The 23910-nt window shown below is 47.5% G+C and overlaps 13 non-coding genes and 3 pseudogenes across 13 annotated transcripts; all 16 read left to right on the forward strand.

Annotated features, from left to right (window-relative positions):
* Positions 1-546: 546 nt before the first annotated feature.
* Positions 547-737, forward strand: LOC142252560 (U2 spliceosomal RNA). Its single transcript, XR_012725933.1, has one exon. It is a non-coding gene; the product is annotated as a U2 spliceosomal RNA (small nuclear RNA).
* A 1388-nt stretch (positions 738-2125) lies between these two features.
* LOC142252563 (U2 spliceosomal RNA) lies at positions 2126-2316 on the forward strand. Its single transcript, XR_012725934.1, has one exon. It is a non-coding gene; the product is annotated as a U2 spliceosomal RNA (small nuclear RNA).
* A 1388-nt stretch (positions 2317-3704) lies between these two features.
* LOC142252564 (U2 spliceosomal RNA) lies at positions 3705-3895 on the forward strand. Its single transcript, XR_012725935.1, has one exon. It is a non-coding gene; the product is annotated as a U2 spliceosomal RNA (small nuclear RNA).
* A 1388-nt stretch (positions 3896-5283) lies between these two features.
* Positions 5284-5474, forward strand: LOC142252565 (U2 spliceosomal RNA). The gene has a single exon (XR_012725936.1). It is a non-coding gene; the product is annotated as a U2 spliceosomal RNA (small nuclear RNA).
* Positions 5475-6862: 1388 nt separating this feature from the next.
* Positions 6863-7053, forward strand: LOC142252566 (U2 spliceosomal RNA). The gene has a single exon (XR_012725937.1). It is a non-coding gene; the product is annotated as a U2 spliceosomal RNA (small nuclear RNA).
* A 1388-nt stretch (positions 7054-8441) lies between these two features.
* LOC142252567 (U2 spliceosomal RNA) lies at positions 8442-8632 on the forward strand. The gene has a single exon (XR_012725938.1). It is a non-coding gene; the product is annotated as a U2 spliceosomal RNA (small nuclear RNA).
* A 1388-nt stretch (positions 8633-10020) lies between these two features.
* On the forward strand, positions 10021-10162 carry LOC142253693 (U2 spliceosomal RNA; annotated as a pseudogene).
* Positions 10163-10859: 697 nt separating this feature from the next.
* On the forward strand, positions 10860-11054 carry LOC142253185 (U2 spliceosomal RNA). The gene has a single exon (XR_012726498.1). It is a non-coding gene; the product is annotated as a U2 spliceosomal RNA (small nuclear RNA).
* Positions 11055-12442: 1388 nt separating this feature from the next.
* On the forward strand, positions 12443-12633 carry LOC142252568 (U2 spliceosomal RNA). Its single transcript, XR_012725939.1, has one exon. It is a non-coding gene; the product is annotated as a U2 spliceosomal RNA (small nuclear RNA).
* Positions 12634-14021: 1388 nt separating this feature from the next.
* Positions 14022-14189, forward strand: LOC142253553 (U2 spliceosomal RNA; annotated as a pseudogene).
* Positions 14190-14907: 718 nt separating this feature from the next.
* LOC142253229 (U2 spliceosomal RNA) lies at positions 14908-15103 on the forward strand. The gene has a single exon (XR_012726540.1). It is a non-coding gene; the product is annotated as a U2 spliceosomal RNA (small nuclear RNA).
* A 1388-nt stretch (positions 15104-16491) lies between these two features.
* LOC142252569 (U2 spliceosomal RNA) lies at positions 16492-16682 on the forward strand. Its single transcript, XR_012725940.1, has one exon. It is a non-coding gene; the product is annotated as a U2 spliceosomal RNA (small nuclear RNA).
* A 1388-nt stretch (positions 16683-18070) lies between these two features.
* Positions 18071-18261, forward strand: LOC142252570 (U2 spliceosomal RNA). The gene has a single exon (XR_012725941.1). It is a non-coding gene; the product is annotated as a U2 spliceosomal RNA (small nuclear RNA).
* A 1564-nt stretch (positions 18262-19825) lies between these two features.
* On the forward strand, positions 19826-20022 carry LOC142253464 (U2 spliceosomal RNA). Its single transcript, XR_012726751.1, has one exon. It is a non-coding gene; the product is annotated as a U2 spliceosomal RNA (small nuclear RNA).
* Positions 20023-21410: 1388 nt separating this feature from the next.
* Positions 21411-21567, forward strand: LOC142253670 (U2 spliceosomal RNA; annotated as a pseudogene).
* A 682-nt stretch (positions 21568-22249) lies between these two features.
* On the forward strand, positions 22250-22447 carry LOC142253174 (U2 spliceosomal RNA). The gene has a single exon (XR_012726490.1). It is a non-coding gene; the product is annotated as a U2 spliceosomal RNA (small nuclear RNA).
* The last annotated feature ends 1463 nt before the right edge of the window (positions 22448-23910 follow it).

Consider the following 23910-nt stretch of genomic DNA (forward strand, 5'->3'; position numbering starts at 1 on the left):
GCGCTGCTGCCTAGAAAACAAGCTGCGCAGCAGAAGTTGTTCTTTGGGTGGGAGGGTGGGCTAGTGTAAGGAGGGGGCAAGCTCTTTTTTTCCCGGGTGGTAGGGGGATGACAGGAGAAGGGATGCGGGTGGTGAGAAGGGTACAGAGGGCAGGGTTTGGGGGCTGGGAAGGAAAGGGAAAAGATTAGGGTTTGGGGATGATGAAAGGGCTTTCTACGGGTAAGGATGGCAAAGGGTGGCAGTGACGGAAAGTCAGGCAACCTGTCCTGTCCGTCTTTTTGTATCGTGAATTGGAAAGACTGCAAGGGGGAGGGGAGTTGCTTGCGCCCTAAAGGAGGAGTTATTCAGATTCATTGCAGTGGGGGGCGGCGGCTGCAAAACGCACCATTCTTCTTGTTTTTGCTCTGCAAAGCAGCCTTTTCAAGGGTTGGCTTGGGTGACAAAATGTCTTCTGTAGGCGTGGGTTTGTCTCCCTCTCGCTCTCTCTCCCTAAGATGTGTCCGGCATAGGCCAGGGTGCCACTCGAGGCCCAAACCAATTCTGGTTATCGCTTCTCGGCCTTTTGGCTAAGATCAAGTGTAGTATCTGTTCTTATCAGTTTAATATCTGATACGTCCCCTATCTGGGGACCATATATTAAATGGATTTTTAGAACAGGGAGATGGAAAAAGAGCTTGCTCTGTCCACTCCACGCATTGACCTGGTATTGCAGTACCTCCAGGACCGGTGCACCCCTTCTTAACCCAGTTTCCAAAAGCAGAACTCAATTCACCTGATTCATATTAGCCCGGTTTAATGAATTGGAAGAAAGCATACGTCTTCATATGCACCTCAATTTGGCCCATTCACTTTTCACACTTCCTCCTTTTGTTTTTTATCTTTCACACTTTTGACTTTCTTTATTCATCCAAATAGCAAACTCATCACCACTCAACCTGACCAACTCGGCTATGTCCCGTGCTGCAGTTCTCTGTCTTATCTAGATCATTTGCAATTGAATGGAATAGATCCCTTTTGGACAAAGTGGATTCACCTGCTGCTGCAGTGACCACAGGTGTGATAAGATCTAGAATTGGCATCTGGTGCGATCTCTCCGCTTCCACTCCAAAGAAAGTTACCTGTTTATTCCTATCATGCATTGGTTTTTGGGGTTTTCTTTGAGTAATGATGATCTCTTTAGTAGTCTGTTGGCGCCCTCTCCTGGAGGAATAGTTTGCTTGCTCTTGGACATTCTAAAAGAGAGGTCATGATAGACATTGAGCTTCTGAGCTCAATTGGGGACAGTCATGGGTGATGAATGTTTGCAACCTGCTGCAAAGCCTCATACCGCAATATAAGGAACGTCAAATACTAAGAAAGGGCGGCCTATGAAAGAATTACTACTTTCAATAAGTACACTTAAACGGCTAATTGGGAATAGAAAAACTGTAAAAAGCCCTCTGAGAAAGCCCCCCTCTAACCTTTGATAGTAAGTTTTTCTGTAGTCTGCCTGTTGATGTATTTTCCGTTTGAACTGTGCACAACATGAAGAGACGGAACACTGGCGGCTTGTCACAATGCCCCCGCTGACATCACAATAGCGCTGCTGCCTAGAAAACAAGCTGCGCAGCAGAAGTTGTTCTTTGGGTGGGAGGGTGGGCTAGTGTAAGGAGGGGGCAAGCTCTTTTTTTCCCGGGTGGTAGGGGGATGACAGGAGAAGGGATGCGGGTGGTGAGAAGGGTACAGAGGGCAGGGTTTGGGGGCTGGGAAGGAAAGGGAAAAGATTAGGGTTTGGGGATGATGAAAGGGCTTTCTACGGGTAAGGATGGCAAAGGGTGGCAGTGACGGAAAGTCAGGCAACCTGTCCTGTCCGTCTTTTTGTATCGTGACTTGGAAAGACTGCAAGGGGGAGGGGAGTTGCTTGCGCCCTAAAGGAGGAGTTATTCAGATTCATTGCAGTGGGGGGCGGCGGCTGCAAAACGCACCATTCTTCTTGTTTTTGCTCTGCAAAGCAGCCTTTTCAAGGGTTGGCTTGGGTGACAAAATGTCTTCTGTAGGCGTGGGTTTGTCTCCCTCTCGCTCTCTCTCCCTAAGATGTGTCCGGCATAGGCCAGGGTGCCACTCGAGGCCCAAACCAATTCTGGTTATCGCTTCTCGGCCTTTTGGCTAAGATCAAGTGTAGTATCTGTTCTTATCAGTTTAATATCTGATACGTCCCCTATCTGGGGACCATATATTAAATGGATTTTTAGAACAGGGAGATGGAAAAAGAGCTTGCTCTGTCCACTCCACGCATTGACCTGGTATTGCAGTACCTCCAGGACCGGTGCACCCCTTCTTAACCCAGTTTCCAAAAGCAGAACTCAATTCACCTGATTCATATTAGCCCGGTTTAATGAATTGGAAGAAAGCATACGTCTTCATATGCACCTCAATTTGGCCCATTCACTTTTCACACTTCCTCCTTTTGTTTTTTATCTTTCACACTTTTGACTTTCTTTATTCATCCAAATAGCAAACTCATCACCACTCAACCTGACCAACTCGGCTATGTCCCGTGCTGCAGTTCTCTGTCTTATCTAGATCATTTGCAATTGAATGGAATAGATCCCTTTTGGACAAAGTGGATTCACCTGCTGCTGCAGTGACCACAGGTGTGATAAGATCTAGAATTGGCATCTGGTGCGATCTCTCCGCTTCCACTCCAAAGAAAGTTACCTGTTTATTCCTATCATGCATTGGTTTTTGGGGTTTTCTTTGAGTAATGATGATCTCTTTAGTAGTCTGTTGGCGCCCTCTCCTGGAGGAATAGTTTGCTTGCTCTTGGACATTCTAAAAGAGAGGTCATGATAGACATTGAGCTTCTGAGCTCAATTGGGGACAGTCATGGGTGATGAATGTTTGCAACCTGCTGCAAAGCCTCATACCGCAATATAAGGAACGTCAAATACTAAGAAAGGGCGGCCTATGAAAGAATTACTACTTTCAATAAGTACACTTAAACGGCTAATTGGGAATAGAAAAACTGTAAAAAGCCCTCTGAGAAAGCCCCCCTCTAACCTTTGATAGTAAGTTTTTCTGTAGTCTGCCTGTTGATGTATTTTCCGTTTGAACTGTGCACAACATGAAGAGACGGAACACTGGCGGCTTGTCACAATGCCCCCGCTGACATCACAATAGCGCTGCTGCCTAGAAAACAAGCTGCACAGCAGAAGTTGTTCTTTGGGTGGGAGGGTGGGCTAGTGTAAGGAGGGGGCAAGCTCTTTTTTTCCCGGGTGGTAGGGGGATGACAGGAGAAGGGATGCGGGTGGTGAGAAGGGTACAGAGGGCAGGGTTTGGGGGCTGGGAAGGAAAGGGAAAAGATTAGGGTTTGGGGATGATGAAAGGGCTTTCTACGGGTAAGGATGGCAAAGGGTGGCAGTGACGGAAAGTCAGGCAACCTGTCCTGTCCGTCTTTTTGTATCGTGAATTGGAAAGACTGCAAGGGGGAGGGGAGTTGCTTGCGCCCTAAAGGAGGAGTTATTCAGATTCATTGCAGTGGGGGGCGGCGGCTGCAAAACGCACCATTCTTCTTGTTTTTGCTCTGCAAAGCAGCCTTTTCAAGGGTTGGCTTGGGTGACAAAATGTCTTCTGTAGGCGTGGGTTTGTCTCCCTCTCGCTCTCTCTCCCTAAGATGTGTCCGGCATAGGCCAGGGTGCCACTCGAGGCCCAAACCAATTCTGGTTATCGCTTCTCGGCCTTTTGGCTAAGATCAAGTGTAGTATCTGTTCTTATCAGTTTAATATCTGATACGTCCCCTATCTGGGGACCATATATTAAATGGATTTTTAGAACAGGGAGATGGAAAAAGAGCTTGCTCTGTCCACTCCACGCATTGACCTGGTATTGCAGTACCTCCAGGACCGGTGCACCCCTTCTTAACCCAGTTTCCAAAAGCAGAACTCAATTCACCTGATTCATATTAGCCCGGTTTAATGAATTGGAAGAAAGCATACGTCTTCATATGCACCTCAATTTGGCCCATTCACTTTTCACACTTCCTCCTTTTGTTTTTTATCTTTCACACTTTTGACTTTCTTTATTCATCCAAATAGCAAACTCATCACCACTCAACCTGACCAACTCGGCTATGTCCCGTGCTGCAGTTCTCTGTCTTATCTAGATCATTTGCAATTGAATGGAATAGATCCCTTTTGGACAAAGTGGATTCACCTGCTGCTGCAGTGACCACAGGTGTGATAAGATCTAGAATTGGCATCTGGTGCGATCTCTCCGCTTCCACTCCAAAGAAAGTTACCTGTTTATTCCTATCATGCATTGGTTTTTGGGGTTTTCTTTGAGTAATGATGATCTCTTTAGTAGTCTGTTGGCGCCCTCTCCTGGAGGAATAGTTTGCTTGCTCTTGGACATTCTAAAAGAGAGGTCATGATAGACATTGAGCTTCTGAGCTCAATTGGGGACAGTCATGGGTGATGAATGTTTGCAACCTGCTGCAAAGCCTCATACCGCAATATAAGGAACGTCAAATACTAAGAAAGGGCGGCCTATGAAAGAATTACTACTTTCAATAAGTACACTTAAACGGCTAATTGGGAATAGAAAAACTGTAAAAAGCCCTCTGAGAAAGCCCCCCTCTAACCTTTGATAGTAAGTTTTTCTGTAGTCTGCCTGTTGATGTATTTTCCGTTTGAACTGTGCACAACATGAAGAGACGGAACACTGGCGGCTTGTCACAATGCCCCCGCTGACATCACAATAGCGCTGCTGCCTAGAAAACAAGCTGCGCAGCAGAAGTTGTTCTTTGGGTGGGAGGGTGGGCTAGTGTAAGGAGGGGGCAAGCTCTTTTTTTCCCGGGTGGTAGGGGGATGACAGGAGAAGGGATGCGGGTGGTGAGAAGGGTACAGAGGGCAGGGTTTGGGGGCTGGGAAGGAAAGGGAAAAGATTAGGGTTTGGGGATGATGAAAGGGCTTTCTACGGGTAAGGATGGCAAAGGGTGGCAGTGACGGAAAGTCAGGCAACCTGTCCTGTCCGTCTTTTTGTATCGTGAATTGGAAAGACTGCAAGGGGGAGGGGAGTTGCTTGCGCCCTAAAGGAGGAGTTATTCAGATTCATTGCAGTGGGGGGCGGCGGCTGCAAAACGCACCATTCTTCTTGTTTTTGCTCTGCAAAGCAGCCTTTTCAAGGGTTGGCTTGGGTGACAAAATGTCTTCTGTAGGCGTGGGTTTGTCTCCCTCTCGCTCTCTCTCCCTAAGATGTGTCCGGCATAGGCCAGGGTGCCACTCGAGGCCCAAACCAATTCTGGTTATCGCTTCTCGGCCTTTTGGCTAAGATCAAGTGTAGTATCTGTTCTTATCAGTTTAATATCTGATACGTCCCCTATCTGGGGACCATATATTAAATGGATTTTTAGAACAGGGAGATGGAAAAAGAGCTTGCTCTGTCCACTCCACGCATTGACCTGGTATTGCAGTACCTCCAGGACCGGTGCACCCCTTCTTAACCCAGTTTCCAAAAGCAGAACTCAATTCACCTGATTCATATTAGCCCGGTTTAATGAATTGGAAGAAAGCATACGTCTTCATATGCACCTCAATTTGGCCCATTCACTTTTCACACTTCCTCCTTTTGTTTTTTATCTTTCACACTTTTGACTTTCTTTATTCATCCAAATAGCAAACTCATCACCACTCAACCTGACCAACTCGGCTATGTCCCGTGCTGCAGTTCTCTGTCTTATCTAGATCATTTGCAATTGAATGGAATAGATCCCTTTTGGACAAAGTGGATTCACCTGCTGCTGCAGTGACCACAGGTGTGATAAGATCTAGAATTGGCATCTGGTGCGATCTCTCCGCTTCCACTCCAAAGAAAGTTACCTGTTTATTCCTATCATGCATTGGTTTTTGGGGTTTTCTTTGAGTAATGATGATCTCTTTAGTAGTCTGTTGGCGCCCTCTCCTGGAGGAATAGTTTGCTTGCTCTTGGACATTCTAAAAGAGAGGTCATGATAGACATTGAGCTTCTGAGCTCAATTGGGGACAGTCATGGGTGATGAATGTTTGCAACCTGCTGCAAAGCCTCATACCGCAATATAAGGAACGTCAAATACTAAGAAAGGGCGGCCTATGAAAGAATTACTACTTTCAATAAGTACACTTAAACGGCTAATTGGGAATAGAAAAACTGTAAAAAGCCCTCTGAGAAAGCCCCCCTCTAACCTTTGATAGTAAGTTTTTCTGTAGTCTGCCTGTTGATGTATTTTCCGTTTGAACTGTGCACAACATGAAGAGACGGAACACTGGCGGCTTGTCACAATGCCCCCGCTGACATCACAATAGCGCTGCTGCCTAGAAAACAAGCTGCGCAGCAGAAGTTGTTCTTTGGGTGGGAGGGTGGGCTAGTGTAAGGAGGGGGCAAGCTCTTTTTTTCCCGGGTGGTAGGGGGATGACAGGAGAAGGGATGCGGGTGGTGAGAAGGGTACAGAGGGCAGGGTTTGGGGGCTGGGAAGGAAAGGGAAAAGATTAGGGTTTGGGGATGATGAAAGGGCTTTCTACGGGTAAGGATGGCAAAGGGTGGCAGTGACGGAAAGTCAGGCAACCTGTCCTGTCCGTCTTTTTGTATCGTGAATTGGAAAGACTGCAAGGGGGAGGGGAGTTGCTTGCGCCCTAAAGGAGGAGTTATTCAGATTCATTGCAGTGGGGGGCGGCGGCTGCAAAACGCACCATTCTTCTTGTTTTTGCTCTGCAAAGCAGCCTTTTCAAGGGTTGGCTTGGGTGACAAAATGTCTTCTGTAGGCGTGGGTTTGTCTCCCTCTCGCTCTCTCTCCCTAAGATGTGTCCGGCATAGGCCAGGGTGCCACTCGAGGCCCAAACCAATTCTGGTTATCGCTTCTCGGCCTTTTGGCTAAGATCAAGTGTAGTATCTGTTCTTATCAGTTTAATATCTGATACGTCCCCTATCTGGGGACCATATATTAAATGGATTTTTAGAACAGGGAGATGGAAAAAGAGCTTGCTCTGTCCACTCCACGCATTGACCTGGTATTGCAGTACCTCCAGGACCGGTGCACCCCTTCTTAACCCAGTTTCCAAAAGCAGAACTCAATTCACCTGATTCATATTAGCCCGGTTTAATGAATTGGAAGAAAGCATACGTCTTCATATGCACCTCAATTTGGCCCATTCACTTTTCACACTTCCTCCTTTTGTTTTTTATCTTTCACACTTTTGACTTTCTTTATTCATCCAAATAGCAAACTCATCACCACTCAACCTGACCAACTCGGCTATGTCCCGTGCTGCAGTTCTCTGTCTTATCTAGATCATTTGCAATTGAATGGAATAGATCCCTTTTGGACAAAGTGGATTCACCTGCTGCTGCAGTGACCACAGGTGTGATAAGATCTAGAATTGGCATCTGGTGCGATCTCTCCGCTTCCACTCCAAAGAAAGTTACCTGTTTATTCCTATCATGCATTGGTTTTTGGGGTTTTCTTTGAGTAATGATGATCTCTTTAGTAGTCTGTTGGCGCCCTCTCCTGGAGGAATAGTTTGCTTGCTCTTGGACATTCTAAAAGAGAGGTCATGATAGACATTGAGCTTCTGAGCTCAATTGGGGACAGTCATGGGTGATGAATGTTTGCAACCTGCTGCAAAGCCTCATACCGCAATATAAGGAACGTCAAATACTAAGAAAGGGCGGCCTATGAAAGAATTACTACTTTCAATAAGTACACTTAAACGGCTAATTGGGAATAGAAAAACTGTAAAAAGCCCTCTGAGAAAGCCCCCCTCTAACCTTTGATAGTAAGTTTTTCTGTAGTCTGCCTGTTGATGTATTTTCCGTTTGAACTGTGCACAACATGAAGAGACGGAACACTGGCGGCTTGTCACAATGCCCCCGCTGACATCACAATAGCGCTGCTGCCTAGAAAACAAGCTGCGCAGCAGAAGTTGTTCTTTGGGTGGGAGGGTGGGCTAGTGTAAGGAGGGGGCAAGCTCTTTTTTTCCCGGGTGGTAGGGGGATGACAGGAGAAGGGATGCGGGTGGTGAGAAGGGTACAGAGGGCAGGGTTTGGGGGCTGGGAAGGAAAGGGAAAAGATTAGGGTTTGGGGATGATGAAAGGGCTTTCTACGGGTAAGGATGGCAAAGGGTGGCAGTGACGGAAAGTCAGGCAACCTGTCCTGTCCGTCTTTTTGTATCGTGAATTGGAAAGACTGCAAGGGGGAGGGGAGTTGCTTGCGCCCTAAAGGAGGAGTTATTCAGATTCATTGCAGTGGGGGGCGGCGGCTGCAAAACGCACCATTCTTCTTGTTTTTGCTCTGCAAAGCAGCCTTTTCAAGGGTTGGCTTGGGTGACAAAATGTCTTCTGTAGGCGTGGGTTTGTCTCCCTCTCGCTCTCTCTCCCTAAGATGTGTCCGGCATAGGCCAGGGTGCCACTCGAGGCCCAAACCAATTCTGGTTATCGCTTCTCGGCCTTTTGGCTAAGATCAAGTGTAGTATCTGTTCTTATCAGTTTAATATCTGATACGTCCCCTATCTGGGGACCATATATTAAATGGATTTTTAGAACAGGGAGATGGAAAAAGAGCTTGCTCTGTCCACTCCACGCATTGACCTGGTATTGCAGTACCTCCAGGACCGGTGCACCCCTTCTTAACCCAGTTTCCAAAAGCAGAACTCAATTCACCTGATTCATATTAGCCCGGTTTAATGAATTGGAAGAAAGCATACGTCTTCATATGCACCTCAATTTGGCCCATTCACTTTTCACACTTCCTCCTTTTGTTTTTTATCTTTCACACTTTTGACTTTCTTTATTCATCCAAATAGCAAACTCATCACCACTCAACCTGACCAACTCGGCTATGTCCCGTGCTGCAGTTCTCTGTCTTATCTAGATCATTTGCAATTGAATGGAATAGATCCCTTTTGGACAAAGTGGATTCACCTGCTGCTGCAGTGACCACAGGTGTGATAAGATCTAGAATTGGCATCTGGTGCGATCTCTCCGCTTCCACTCCAAAGAAAGTTACCTGTTTATTCCTATCATGCATTGGTTTTTGGGGTTTTCTTTGAGTAATGATGATCTCTTTAGTAGTCTGTTGGCGCCCTCTCCTGGAGGAATAGTTTGCTTGCTCTTGGACATTCTAAAAGAGAGGTCATGATAGACATTGAGCTTCTGAGCTCAATTGGGGACAGTCATGGGTGATGAATGTTTGCAACCTGCTGCAAAGCCTCATACCGCAATATAAGGAACGTCAAATACTAAGAAAGGGCGGCCTATGAAAGAATTACTACTTTCAATAAGTACACTTAAACGGCTAATTGGGAATAGAAAAACTGTAAAAAGCCCTCTGAGAAAGCCCCCCTCTAACCTTTGATAGTAAGTTTTTCTGTAGTCTGCCTGTTGATGTATTTTCCGTTTGAACTGTGCACAACATGAAGAGACGGAACACTGGCGGCTTGTCACAATGCCCCCGCTGACATCACAATAGCGCTGCTGTCTAGAAAACAAGCTGCGCAGCAGAAGTTGTTCTTTGGGTGGGAGGGTGGGCTAGTGTAAGGAGGGGGCAAGCTCTTTTTTTCCCGGGTGGTAGGGGGATGACAGGAGAAGGGATGCGGGTGGTGAGAAGGGTACAGAGGGCAGGGTTTGGGGGCTGGGAAGGAAAGGGAAAAGATTAGGGTTTGGGGATGATGAAAGGGCTTTCTACGGGTAAGGATGGCAAAGGGTGGCAGTGACGGAAAGTCAGGCAACCTGTCCTGTCCGTCTTTTTGTATCGTGAATTGGAAAGACTGCAAGGGGGAGGGGAGTTGCTTGCGCCCTAAAGGAGGAGTTATTCAGATTCATTGCAGTGGGGGGCGGCGGCTGCAAAACGCACCATTCTTCTTGTTTTTGCTCTGCAAAGCAGCCTTTTCAAGGGTTGGCTTGGGTGACAAAATGTCTTCTGTAGGCGTGGGTTTGTCTCCCTCTCGCTCTCTCTCCCTAAGATGTGTCCGGCATAGGCCAGGGTGCCACTCGAGGCCCAAACCAATTCTGGTTATCGCTTCTCGGCCTTTTGGCTAAGATCAAGTGTAGTATCGTTCGAAAAGGTGGTTTAAGGCTCCGGCCACCTTAGTACAATGATGCAATGCACACTGGAAGGTTGCGCTTGTTAGTACTTTGGGAGGATAGTATATCCATCTAGAGGAAACCATGGCCCTACCAGGATCGAGGCTATTAGACTGAGTAAGTGTGGGGGTTATGGTGCAATGTGCCCCAGGAATGGACACCCTGGAGGGAGTCTGAACTTGCTAGGTTGGGACCCTGGTAAGCCTCAGACTCTGTCGCACGCCGCGCCTTGCCTATTCATACTTTCCAAGCATATTGCCCTATCCCGGCCTTCTGGCTAAGAAGGGAAATTTTTATAATCCCGGTCGGAGGTCCGGTCAGCTTTGGGCTGAGAAACCAACACCCGGTTGGAGGTCCGGGTCAGCTTTGGCTGAGAAACCAACACCCGGTTGGAGGTCCGGTTAGCCTTGGGCTGAGAAACCAACACCCGGTTGGAGGTCCGGTCAGCCTTGGGCTGAGAAACCAACACCCGGTTGGAGGTCCGGTCAGCCTTGGGCTGAGAAACCAACACCGGTTGACGGTCCGGGCAGTCTCGGCTGCGAAACCAACGACTAGTAGCTCCCTACTCCACTTGGGTAAGATGCCTCGGTGGACGCTGGGAGCAACAACAAGGCTCAACCAGGCTTCGGCTTGGGGGAGCACCGAAGATCCCTGACCCTCGCTGTGGCCTTCTGGCTCGGAGGGACGGGGTTGATTTTTGGGGATCCTCTTCTCACGGAGGGGTCCACACGAATCCTAGCCTTTGCACTGTTTTTGGTGTGACTTCGGTCATGCATTTTTGCGGTGCTTTGGAAAGCTTCATTAAATCAAAATCTGTTCTTATCAGTTTAATATCTGATACGTCCCCTATCTGGGGACCATATATTAAATGGATTTTTAGAACAGGGAGATGGAAAAAGAGCTTGCTCTGTCCACTCCACGCATTGACCTGGTATTGCAGTACCTCCAGGACCGGTGCACCCCTTCTTAACCCAGTTTCCAAAAGCAGAACTCAATTCACCTGATTCATATTAGCCCGGTTTAATGAATTGGAAGAAAGCATACGTCTTCATATGCACCTCAATTTGGCCCATTCACTTTTCACACTTCCTCCTTTTGTTTTTTATCTTTCACACTTTTGACTTTCTTTATTCATCCAAATAGCAAACTCATCACCACTCAACCTGACCAACTCGGCTATGTCCCGTGCTGCAGTTCTCTGTCTTATCTAGATCATTTGCAATTGAATGGAATAGATCCCTTTTGGACAAAGTGGATTCACCTGCTGCTGCAGTGACCACAGGTGTGATAAGATCTAGAATTGGCATCTGGTGCGATCTCTCCGCTTCCACTCCAAAGAAAGTTACCTGTTTATTCCTATCATGCATTGGTTTTTGGGGTTTTCTTTGAGTAATGATGATCTCTTTAGTAGTCTGTTGGCGCCCTCTCCTGGAGGAATAGTTTGCTTGCTCTTGGACATTCTAAAAGAGAGGTCATGATAGACATTGAGCTTCTGAGCTCAATTGGGGACAGTCATGGGTGATGAATGTTTGCAACCTGCTGCAAAGCCTCATACCGCAATATAAGGAACGTCAAATACTAAGAAAGGGCGGCCTATGAAAGAATTACTACTTTCAATAAGTACACTTAAACGGCTAATTGGGAATAGAAAAACTGTAAAAAGCCCTCTGAGAAAGCCCCCCTCTAACCTTTGATAGTAAGTTTTTCTGTAGTCTGCCTGTTGATGTATTTTCCGTTTGAACTGTGCACAACATGAAGAGACGGAACACTGGCGGCTTGTCACAATGCCCCCGCTGACATCACAATAGCGCTGCTGCCTAGAAAACAAGCTGCGCAGCAGAAGTTGTTCTTTGGGTGGGAGGGTGGGCTAGTGTAAGGAGGGGGCAAGCTCTTTTTTTCCCGGGTGGTAGGGGGATGACAGGAGAAGGGATGCGGGTGGTGAGAAGGGTACAGAGGGCAGGGTTTGGGGGCTGGGAAGGAAAGGGAAAAGATTAGGGTTTGGGGATGATGAAAGGGCTTTCTACGGGTAAGGATGGCAAAGGGTGGCAGTGACGGAAAGTCAGGCAACCTGTCCTGTCCGTCTTTTTGTATCGTGAATTGGAAAGACTGCAAGGGGGAGGGGAGTTGCTTGCGCCCTAAAGGAGGAGTTATTCAGATTCATTGCAGTGGGGGGCGGCGGCTGCAAAACGCACCATTCTTCTTGTTTTTGCTCTGCAAAGCAGCCTTTTCAAGGGTTGGCTTGGGTGACAAAATGTCTTCTGTAGGCGTGGGTTTGTCTCCCTCTCGCTCTCTCTCCCTAAGATGTGTCCGGCATAGGCCAGGGTGCCACTCGAGGCCCAAACCAATTCTGGTTATCGCTTCTCGGCCTTTTGGCTAAGATCAAGTGTAGTATCTGTTCTTATCAGTTTAATATCTGATACGTCCCCTATCTGGGGACCATATATTAAATGGATTTTTAGAACAGGGAGATGGAAAAAGAGCTTGCTCTGTCCACTCCACGCATTGACCTGGTATTGCAGTACCTCCAGGACCGGTGCACCCCTTCTTAACCCAGTTTCCAAAAGCAGAACTCAATTCACCTGATTCATATTAGCCCGGTTTAATGAATTGGAAGAAAGCATACGTCTTCATATGCACCTCAATTTGGCCCATTCACTTTTCACACTTCCTCCTTTTGTTTTTTATCTTTCACACTTTTGACTTTCTTTATTCATCCAAATAGCAAACTCATCACCACTCAACCTGACCAACTCGGCTATGTCCCGTGCTGCAGTTCTCTGTCTTATCTAGATCATTTGCAATTGAATGGAATAGATCCCTTTTGGACAAAGTGGATTCACCTGCTGCTGCAGTGACCACAGGTGTGATAAGATCTAGAATTGGCATCTGGTGCGATCTCTCCGCTTCCACTCCAAAGAAAGTTACCTGTTTATTCCTATCATGCATTGGTTTTTGGGGTTTTCTTTGAGTAATGATGATCTCTTTAGTAGTCTGTTGGGGCCCTCTCCTGGAGGAATAGTTTGCTTGCTCTTGGACATTCTAAAAGAGAGGTCATGATAGACATTGAGCTTCTGAGCTCAATTGGGGACAGTCATGGGTGATGAATGTTTGCAACCTGCTGCAAAGCCTCATACCGCAATATAAGGAACGTCAAATACTAAGAAAGGGCGGCCTATGAAAGAATTACTACTTTCAATAAGTACACTTAAACGGCTAATTGGGAATAGAAAAACTGTAAAAAGCCCTCTGAGAAAGCCCCCCTCTAACCTTTGATAGTAAGTTTTTCTGTAGTCTGCCTGTTGATGTATTTTCCGTTTGAACTGTGCACAACATGAAGAGACGGAACACTGGCGGCTTGTCACAATGCCCCCGCTGACATCACAATAGCGCTGCTGCCTAGAAAACAAGCTGCGCAGCAGAAGTTGTTCTTTGGGTGGGAGGGTGGGCTAGTGTAAGGAGGGGGCAAGCTCTTTTTTTCCCGGGTGGTAGGGGGATGACAGGAGAAGGGATGCGGGTGGTGAGAAGGGTACAGAGGGCAGGGTTTGGGGGCTGGGAAGGAAAGGGAAAAGATTAGGGTTTGGGGATGATGAAAGGGCTTTCTACGGGTAAGGATGGCAAAGGGTGGCAGTGACGGAAAGTCAGGCAACCTGTCCTGTCCGTCTTTTTGTATCGTGAATTGGAAAGACTGCAAGGGGGAGGGGAGTTGCTTGCGCCCTAAAGGAGGAGTTATTCAGATTCATTGCAGTGGGGGGCGGCGGCTGCAAAACGCACCATTCTTCTTGTTTTTGCTCTGCAAAGCAGCCTTTTCAAGGGTTGGCTTGGGTGACAAAATGTCTTCTGTAGGCGTGGGTTTGTCTCCCTCTCGCTCTCTCTCCCTAAGATGTGTCCGGCATAGGCCAGGGTGCCACTCGAGGCCCAAACCAATTCTGGTTATCGCTTCTCGGCCTTTTGGCTAAGATCAAGTGTAGTATCTGTTCTTATCACTTCTCGGCCTTTTGGCTAAGATCAAGTGTAGTATCGTTCGAAAAGGTGGTTTAAGGCTCTGGCCACCTTAGTACAATGATGCAATGCACACTGGAAGGTTGCACTTGTTAGTACTTTGGGAGGATAGTATATCCATCTAGAGGAAACCATGGCCCTACCAGGATTGAGGCTATTAGACTGAGTAAGTGTGGGGGTTATGGTGCAATGTGCCCCAGGAATGGACACCCTGGAGGGAGTCTGAACTTGCTAGGTTGGGACCCTGGTAAGCCTCAGACTCTGTCGCACGCCGCGCCTTGCCTATTCATACTTTCCAAGCATATTGCCCTATCCTGGCCTTCTGGCTAAGAAGGGAAATTTTTATAATCCCGGTCGGAGGTCCGGTCAGCTTTGGGCTGAGAAACCAACACCCGGTTGGAGGTCCGGGTCAGCTTTGGCTGAGAAACCAACACCCGGTTGGAGGTCCGGTTAGCCTTGGGCTGAGAAACCAACACCCGGTTGGAGGTCCGGTCAGCCTTGGGCTGAGAAACCAACACCCGGTTGGAGGTCCGGTCAGCCTTGGGCTGAGAAACCAACACCGGTTGACGGTCCGGGCAGTCTCGGCTGCGAAACCAACGACTAGTAGCTCCCTACTCCACTTGGGTAAGATGCCTCGGTGGACGCTGGGAGCAACAACAAGGCTCAACCAGGCTTCGGCTTGGGGGAGCACCGAAGATCCCTGACCCTCGCTGTGGCCTTCTGGCTCGGAGGGACGGGGTTGATTTTTGGGGATCCTCTTCTCACGGAGGGGTCCACACGAATCCTAGCCTTTGCACTGTTTTTGGTGTGACTTCGGTCATGCATTTTTGAGGTGCTTTGGAAAGCTTCATTAAATCAAAAATCTGTTCTTATCAGTTTAATATCTGATACGTCCCCTATCTGGGGACCATATATTAAATGGATTTTTAGAACAGGGAGATGGAAAAAGAGCTTGCTCTGTCCACTCCACGCATTGACCTGGTATTGCAGTACCTCCAGGACCGGTGCACCCCTTCTTAACCCAGTTTCCAAAAGCAGAACTCAATTCACCTGATTCATATTAGCCCGGTTTAATGAATTGGAAGAAAGCATACGTCTTCATATGCACCTCAATTTGGCCCATTCACTTTTCACACTTCCTCCTTTTGTTTTTTATCTTTCACACTTTTGACTTTCTTTATTCATCCAAATAGCAAACTCATCACCACTCAACCTGACCAACTCGGCTATGTCCCGTGCTGCAGTTCTCTGTCTTATCTAGATCATTTGCAATTGAATGGAATAGATCCCTTTTGGACAAAGTGGATTCACCTGCTGCTGCAGTGACCACAGGTGTGATAAGATCTAGAATTGGCATCTGGTGCGATCTCTCCGCTTCCACTCCAAAGAAAGTTACCTGTTTATTCCTATCATGCATTGGTTTTTGGGGTTTTCTTTGAGTAATGATGATCTCTTTAGTAGTCTGTTGGCGCCCTCTCCTGGAGGAATAGTTTGCTTGCTCTTGGACATTCTAAAAGAGAGGTCATGATAGACATTGAGCTTCTGAGCTCAATTGGGGACAGTCATGGGTGATGAATGTTTGCAACCTGCTGCAAAGCCTCATACCGCAATATAAGGAACGTCAAATACTAAGAAAGGGCGGCCTATGAAAGAATTACTACTTTCAATAAGTACACTTAAACGGCTAATTGGGAATAGAAAAACTGTAAAAAGCCCTCTGAGAAAGCCCCCCTCTAACCTTTGATAGTAAGTTTTTCTGTAGTCTGCCTGTTGATGTATTTTCCGTTTGAACTGTGCACAACATGAAGAGACGGAACACTGGCGGCTTGTCACAATGCCCCCGCTGACATCACAATAGCGCTGCTGCCTAGAAAACAAGCTGCGCAGCAGAAGTTGTTCTTTGGGTGGGAGGGTGGGCTAGTGTAAGGAGGGGGCAAGCTCTTTTTTTCCCGGGTGGTAGGGGGATGACAGGAGAAGGGATGCGGGTGGTGAGAAGGGTACAGAGGGCAGGGTTTGGGGGCTGGGAAGGAAAGGGAAAAGATTAGGGTTTGGGGATGATGAAAGGGCTTTCTACGGGTAAGGATGGCAAAGGGTGGCAGTGACGGAAAGTCAGGCAACCTGTCCTGTCCGTCTTTTTGTATCGTGAATTGGAAAGACTGCAAGGGGGAGGGGAGTTGCTTGCGCCCTAAAGGAGGAGTTATTCAGATTCATTGCAGTGGGGGGCGGCGGCTGCAAAACGCACCATTCTTCTTGTTTTTGCTCTGCAAAGCAGCCTTTTCAAGGGTTGGCTTGGGTGACAAAATGTCTTCTGTAGGCGTGGGTTTGTCTCCCTCTCGCTCTCTCTCCCTAAGATGTGTCCGGCATAGGCCAGGGTGCCACTCGAGGCCCAAACCAATTCTGGTTATCGCTTCTCGGCCTTTTGGCTAAGATCAAGTGTAGTATCTGTTCTTATCAGTTTAATATCTGATACGTCCCCTATCTGGGGACCATATATTAAATGGATTTTTAGAACAGGGAGATGGAAAAAGAGCTTGCTCTGTCCACTCCACGCATTGACCTGGTATTGCAGTACCTCCAGGACCGGTGCACCCCTTCTTAACCCAGTTTCCAAAAGCAGAACTCAATTCACCTGATTCATATTAGCCCGGTTTAATGAATTGGAAGAAAGCATACGTCTTCATATGCACCTCAATTTGGCCCATTCACTTTTCACACTTCCTCCTTTTGTTTTTTATCTTTCACACTTTTGACTTTCTTTATTCATCCAAATAGCAAACTCATCACCACTCAACCTGACCAACTCGGCTATGTCCCGTGCTGCAGTTCTCTGTCTTATCTAGATCATTTGCAATTGAATGGAATAGATCCCTTTTGGACAAAGTGGATTCACCTGCTGCTGCAGTGACCACAGGTGTGATAAGATCTAGAATTGGCATCTGGTGCGATCTCTCCGCTTCCACTCCAAAGAAAGTTACCTGTTTATTCCTATCATGCATTGGTTTTTGGGGTTTTCTTTGAGTAATGATGATCTCTTTAGTAGTCTGTTGGCGCCCTCTCCTGGAGGAATAGTTTGCTTGCTCTTGGACATTCTAAAAGAGAGGTCATGATAGACATTGAGCTTCTGAGCTCAATTGGGGACAGTCATGGGTGATGAATGTTTGCAACCTGCTGCAAAGCCTCATACCGCAATATAAGGAACGTCAAATACTAAGAAAGGGCGGCCTATGAAAGAATTACTACTTTCAATAAGTACACTTAAACGGCTAATTGGGAATAGAAAAACTGTAAAACGCCCTCTGAGAAAGCCCCCCTCTAACCTTTGATAGTAAGTTTTTCTGTAGTCTGCCTGTTGATGTATTTTCCGTTTGAACTGTGCACAACATGAAGAGACGGAACACTGGCGGCTTGTCACAATGCCCCCGCTGACATCACAATAGCGTTGCTGCCTAGAAAACAAGCTGCGCAGCAGAAGTTGTTCTTTGGGTGGGAGGGTGGGCTAGTGTAAGGAGGGGGCAAGCTCTTTTTTTCCCGGGTGGTAGGGGGATGACAGGAGAAGGGATGCGGGTGGTGAGAAGGGTACAGAGGGCAGGGTTTGGGGGCTGGGAAGGAAAGGGAAAAGATTAGGGTTTGGGGATGATGAAAGGGCTTTTTACGGGTAAGGATGGCAAAGGGTGGCAGTGACGGAAAGTCAGGCAACCTGTCCTGTCCGTCTTTTTGTATCGTGAATTGGAAAGACTGCAAGGGGGAGGGGAGTTGCTTGCGCCCTAAAGGAGGAGTTATTCAGATTCATTGCAGTGGGGGGCGGCGGCTGCAAAACGCACCATTCTTCTTGTTTTTGCTCTGCAAAGCAGCCTTTTCAAGGGTTGGCTTGGGTGACAAAATGTCTTCTGTAGGCGTGGGTTTGTCTCCCTCTCGCTCTCTCTCCCTAAGATGTGTCCGGCATAGGCCAGGGTGCCACTCGAGGCCCAAACCAATTCTGGTTATCGCTTCTCGGCCTTTTGGCTAAGATCAAGTGTAGTATCTGTTCTTATCAGTTTAATATCTGATACGTCCCCTATCTGGGGACCATATATTAAATGGATTTTTAGAACAGGGAGATGGAAAAAGAGCTTGCTCTGTCCACTCCACGCATTGACCTGGTATTGCAGTACCTCCAGGACCGGTGCACCCCTTCTTAACCCAGTTTCCAAAAGCAGAACTCAATTCACCTGATTCATATTAGCCCGGTTTAATGAATTGGAAGAAAGCATACGTCTTCATATGCACCTCAATTTGGCCCATTCACTTTTCACACTTCCTCCTTTTGTTTTTTATCTTTCACACTTTTGACTTTCTTTATTCATCCAAATAGCAAACTCATCACCACTCAACCTGACCAACTCGGCTATGTCCCGTGCTGCAGTTCTCTGTCTTATCTAGATCATTTGCAATTGAATGGAATAGATCCCTTTTGGACAAAGTGGATTCACCTGCTGCTGCAGTGACCACAGGTGTGATAAGATCTAGAATTGGCATCTGGTGCGATCTCTCCGCTTCCACTCCAAAGAAAGTTACCTGTTTATTCCTATCATGCATTGGTTTTTGGGGTTTTCTTTGAGTAATGATGATCTCTTTAGTAGTCTGTTGGCGCCCTCTCCTGGAGGAATAGTTTGCTTGCTCTTGGACATTCTAAAAGAGAGGTCATGATAGACATTGAGCTTCTGAGCTCAATTGGGGACAGTCATGGGTGATGAATGTTTGCAACCTGCTGCAAAGCCTCATACCGCAATATAAGGAACGTCAAATACTAAGAAAGGGCGGCCTATGAAAGAATTACTACTTTCAATAAGTACACTTAAACGGCTAATTGGGAATAGAAATACTGTAAAAAGCCTTTTGAGAAAGCCCCCCTCTAACCTTTGATAGTAAGTTTTTCTGTAGTCTGCCTGTTGATGTATTTTCCGTTTGAACTGTGCACAACATGAAGAGACGGAACACTGGCGGCTTGTCATAATGCCCCCGCTGACATCACAATAGCGCTGCTGCCTAGAAAACAAGCTGCGCAGCAGAAGTTGTTCTTTGGGTGGGAGGGTGGGCTAGTGTAAGGAGGGGGCAAGCTCTTTTTTTCCCGGGTGGTAGGGGGATGACAGGAGAAGGGATGCGGGTGGTGAGAAGGGTACAGAGGGCAGGGTTTGGGGGCTGGGAAGGAAAGGGAAAAGATTAGGGTTTGGGGATGATGAAAGGGCTTTCTACGGGTAAGGATGGCAAAGGGTGGCAGTGACGGAAAGTCAGGCAACCTGTCCTGTCCGTCTTTTTGTATCGTGAATTGGAAAGACTGCAAGGGGGAGGGGAGTTGCTTGCGCCCTAAAGGAGGAGTTATTCAGATTCATTGCAGTGGGGGGCGGCGGCTGCAAAACGCACCATTCTTCTTGTTTTTGCTCTGCAAAGCAGCCTTTTCAAGGGTTGGCTTGGGTGACAAAATGTCTTCTGTAGGCGTGGGTTTGTCTCCCTCTCGCTCTCTCTCCCTAAGATGTGTCCGGCATAGGCCAGGGTGCCACTCGAGGCCCAAACCAATTCTGGTTATCGCTTCTCGGCCTTTTGGCTAAGATCAAGTGTAGTTTGGGAGGGTACTACCTTGGTTGGTGCTGAAAGGTGCCAGAGTATTGCACAACTGCTGGCCTTGGGGGAGTGTGCATCGTAGGATGTCATAGCCCTCTTGTGACGGACGGTTACCTGGGCAACGAGAAGCGGTCACTTTATTATTTTCAAACTCATCCTTCAAAAAAAAAAAAAAAAAAAAAATCTGTTCTTATCAGTTTAATATCTGATACGTCCCCTATCTGGGGACCATATATTAAATGGATTTTTAGAACAGGGAGATGGAAAAAGAGCTTGCTCTGTCCACTCCACGCATTGACCTGGTATTGCAGTACCTCCAGGACCGGTGCACCCCTTCTTAACCCAGTTTCCAAAAGCAGAACTCAATTCACCTGATTCATATTAGCCCGGTTTAATGAATTGGAAGAAAGCATACGTCTTCATATGCACCTCAATTTGGCCCATTCACTTTTCACACTTCCTCCTTTTGTTTTTTATCTTTCACACTTTTGACTTTCTTTATTCATCCAAATAGCAAACTCATCACCACTCAACCTGACCAACTCGGCTATGTCCCGTGCTGCAGTTCTCTGTCTTATCTAGATCATTTGCAATTGAATGGAATAGATCCCTTTTGGACAAAGTGGATTCACCTGCTGCTGCAGTGACCACAGGTGTGATAAGATCTAGAATTGGCATCTGGTGCGATCTCTCCGCTTCCACTCCAAAGAAAGTTACCTGTTTATTCCTATCATGCATTGGTTTTTGGGGTTTTCTTTGAGTAATGATGATCTCTTTAGTAGTCTGTTGGCGCCCTCTCCTGGAGGAATAGTTTGCTTGCTCTTGGACATTCTAAAAGAGAGGTCATGATAGACATTGAGCTTCTGAGCTCAATTGGGGACAGTCATGGGTGATGAATGTTTGCAACCTGCTGCAAAGCCTCATACCGCAATATAAGGAACGTCAAATACTAAGAAAGGGCGGCCTATGAAAGAATTACTACTTTCAATAAGTACACTTAAACGGCTAATTGGGAATAGAAAAACTGTAAAAAGCCCTCTGAGAAAGCCCCCCTCTAACCTTTGATAGTAAGTTTTTCTGTAGTCTGCCTGTTGATGTATTTTCCGTTTGAACTGTGCACAACATGAAGAGACGGAACACTGGCGGCTTGTCACAATGCCCCCGCTGACATCACAATAGCGCTGCTGCCTAGAAAACAAGCTGCGCAGCAGAAGTTGTTCTTTGGGTGGGAGGGTGGGCTAGTGTAAGGAGGGGGCAAGCTCTTTTTTTCCCGGGTGGTAGGGGGATGACAGGAGAAGGGATGCGGGTGGTGAGAAGGGTACAGAGGGCAGGGTTTGGGGGCTGGGAAGGAAAGGGAAAAGATTAGGGTTTGGGGATGATGAAAGGGCTTTCTACGGGTAAGGATGGCAAAGGGTGGCAGTGACGGAAAGTCAGGCAACCTGTCCTGTCCGTCTTTTTGTATCGTGAATTGGAAAGACTGCAAGGGGGAGGGGAGTTGCTTGCGCCCTAAAGGAGGAGTTATTCAGATTCATTGCAGTGGGGGGCGGCGGCTGCAAAACGCACCATTCTTCTTGTTTTTGCTCTGCAAAGCAGCCTTTTCAAGGGTTGGCTTGGGTGACAAAATGTCTTCTGTAGGCGTGGGTTTGTCTCCCTCTCGCTCTCTCTCCCTAAGATGTGTCCGGCATAGGCCAGGGTGCCACTCGAGGCCCAAACCAATTCTGGTTATCGCTTCTCGGCCTTTTGGCTAAGATCAAGTGTAGTATCGTTCGAAAAGGTGGTTTAAGGCTCCGGCCACCTTAGTACAATGATGCAATGCACACTGGAAGGTTGCGCTTGTTAGTACTTTGGGAGGACAGTATATCCATCTAGAGGAAACCATGGCCCTACCAGGATCGAGGCTATTAGACTGAGTAAGTGTGGGGGTTATGGTGCAATGTGCCCCAGGAATGGACACCCTGGAGGGAGTCTGAACTTGCTAGGTTGGGACCCTGGTAAGCCTCAGACTCTGTCGCACGCCGCGCCTTGCCTATTCATACTTTCCAAGCATATTGCCCTATCCCGGCCTTCTGGCTAAGAAGGGAAATTTTTATAATCCCGGTCGGAGGTCCGGTCAGCTTTGGGCTGAGAAACCAACACCCGGTTGGAGGTCCGGGTCAGCTTTGGCTGAGAAACCAACACCCGGTTGGAGGTCCGGTTAGCCTTGGGCTGAGAAACCAACACCCGGTTGGAGGTCCGGTCAGCCTTGGGCTGAGAAACCAACACCCGGTTGGAGGTCCGGTCAGCCTTGGGCTGAGAAACCAACACCGGTTGACGGTCCGGGCAGTCTCGGCTGCGAAACCAACGACTAGTAGCTCCCTACTCCACTTGGGTAAGATGCCTCGGTGGACGCTGGGAGCAACAACAAGGCTCAACCAGGCTTCGGCTTGGGGGAGCACCGAAGATCCCTGACCCTCGCTGTGGCCTTCTGGCTCGGAGGGACGGGGTTGATTTTTGGGGATCCTCTTCTCACGGAGGGGTCCACACGAATCCTAGCCTTTGCACTGTTTTTGGTGTGACTTCGGTCATGCATTTTTGCGGTGCTTTGGAAAGCTTCATTAAATCAAAAAAATCTGTTCTTATCAGTTTAATATCTGATACGTCCCCTATCTGGGGACCATATATTAAATGGATTTTTAGAACAGGGAGATGGAAAAAGAGCTTGCTCTGTCCACTCCACGCATTGACCTGGTATTGCAGTACCTCCAGGACCGGTGCACCCCTTCTTAACCCAGTTTCCAAAAGCAGAACTCAATTCACCTGATTCATATTAGCCCGGTTTAATGAATTGGAAGAAAGCATACGTCTTCATATGCACCTCAATTTGGCCCATTCACTTTTCACACTTCCTCCTTTTGTTTTTTATCTTTCACACTTTTGACTTTCTTTATTCATCCAAATAGCAAACTCATCACCACTCAACCTGACCAACTCGGCTATGTCCCGTGCTGCAGTTCTCTGTCTTATCTAGATCATTTGCAATTGAATGGAATAGATCCCTTTTGGACAAAGTGGATTTACCTGCTGCTGCAGTGACCACAGGTGTGATAAGATCTAGAATTGGCATCTGGTGCGATCTCTCCGCTTCCACTCCAAAGAAAGTTACCTGTTTATTCCTATCATGCATTGGTTTTTGGGGTTTTCTTTGAGTAATGATGATCTCTTTAGTAGTCTGTTGGCGCCCTCTCCTGGAGGAATAGTTTGCTTGCTCTTGGACATTCTAAAAGAGAGGTCATGATAGACATTGAGCTTCTGAGCTCAATTGGGGACAGTCATGGGTGATGAATGTTTGCAACCTGCTGCAAAGCCTCATACCGCAATATAAGGAACGTCAAATACTAAGAAAGGGCGGCCTATCAAAGAATTACTACTTTCAATAAGTACACTTAAACGGCTAATTGGGAATAGAAAAACTGTAAAAAGCCCTCTGAGAAAGCCCCCCTCTAACCTTTGATAGTAAGTTTTTCTGTAGTCTGCCTGTTGATGTATTTTCCGTTTGAACTGTGCACAACATGAAGAGACGGAACACTGGCGGCTTGTCACAATGCCCCCGCTGACATCACAATAGCGCTGCTGCCTAGAAAACAAGCTGCGCAGCAGAAGTTGTTCTTTGGGTGGGAGGGTGGGCTAGTGTAAGGAGGGGGCAAGCTCTTTTTTTCCCGGGTGGTAGGGGGATGACAGGAGAAGGGATGCGGGTGGTGAGAAGGGTACAGAGGGCAGGGTTTGGGGGCTGGGAAGGAAAGGGAAAAGATTAGGGTTTGGGGATGATGAAAGGGCTTTCTACGGGTAAGGATGGCAAAGGGTGGCAGTGACGGAAAGTCAGGCAACCTGTCCTGTCCGTCTTTTTGTATCGTGAATTGGAAAGACTGCAAGGGGGAGGGGAGTTGCTTGCGCCCTAAAGGAGGAGTTATTCAGATTCATTGCAGTGGGGGGCGGCGGCTGCAAAACGCACCATTCTTCTTGTTTTTGCTCTGCAAAGCAGCCTTTTCAAGGGTTGGCTTGGGTGACAAAATGTCTTCTGTAGGCGTGGGTTTGTCTCCCTCTCGCTCTCTCTCCCTAAGATGTGTCCGGCATAGGCCAGGGTGCCACTCGAGGCCCAAACCAATTCTGGTTATCGCTTCTTGGCCTTTTGGCTAAGATCAAGTGTAGTCTCTTCATTGGGTTTGCCTTGGTCTTGGCTGGGAGGGG

Source organism: Anomaloglossus baeobatrachus, chromosome 9 (genome assembly GCF_048569485.1).
Source record: "Anomaloglossus baeobatrachus isolate aAnoBae1 chromosome 9, aAnoBae1.hap1, whole genome shotgun sequence".
In the NCBI taxonomy this organism is placed as follows: domain Eukaryota; kingdom Metazoa; phylum Chordata; class Amphibia; order Anura; family Aromobatidae; genus Anomaloglossus; species Anomaloglossus baeobatrachus.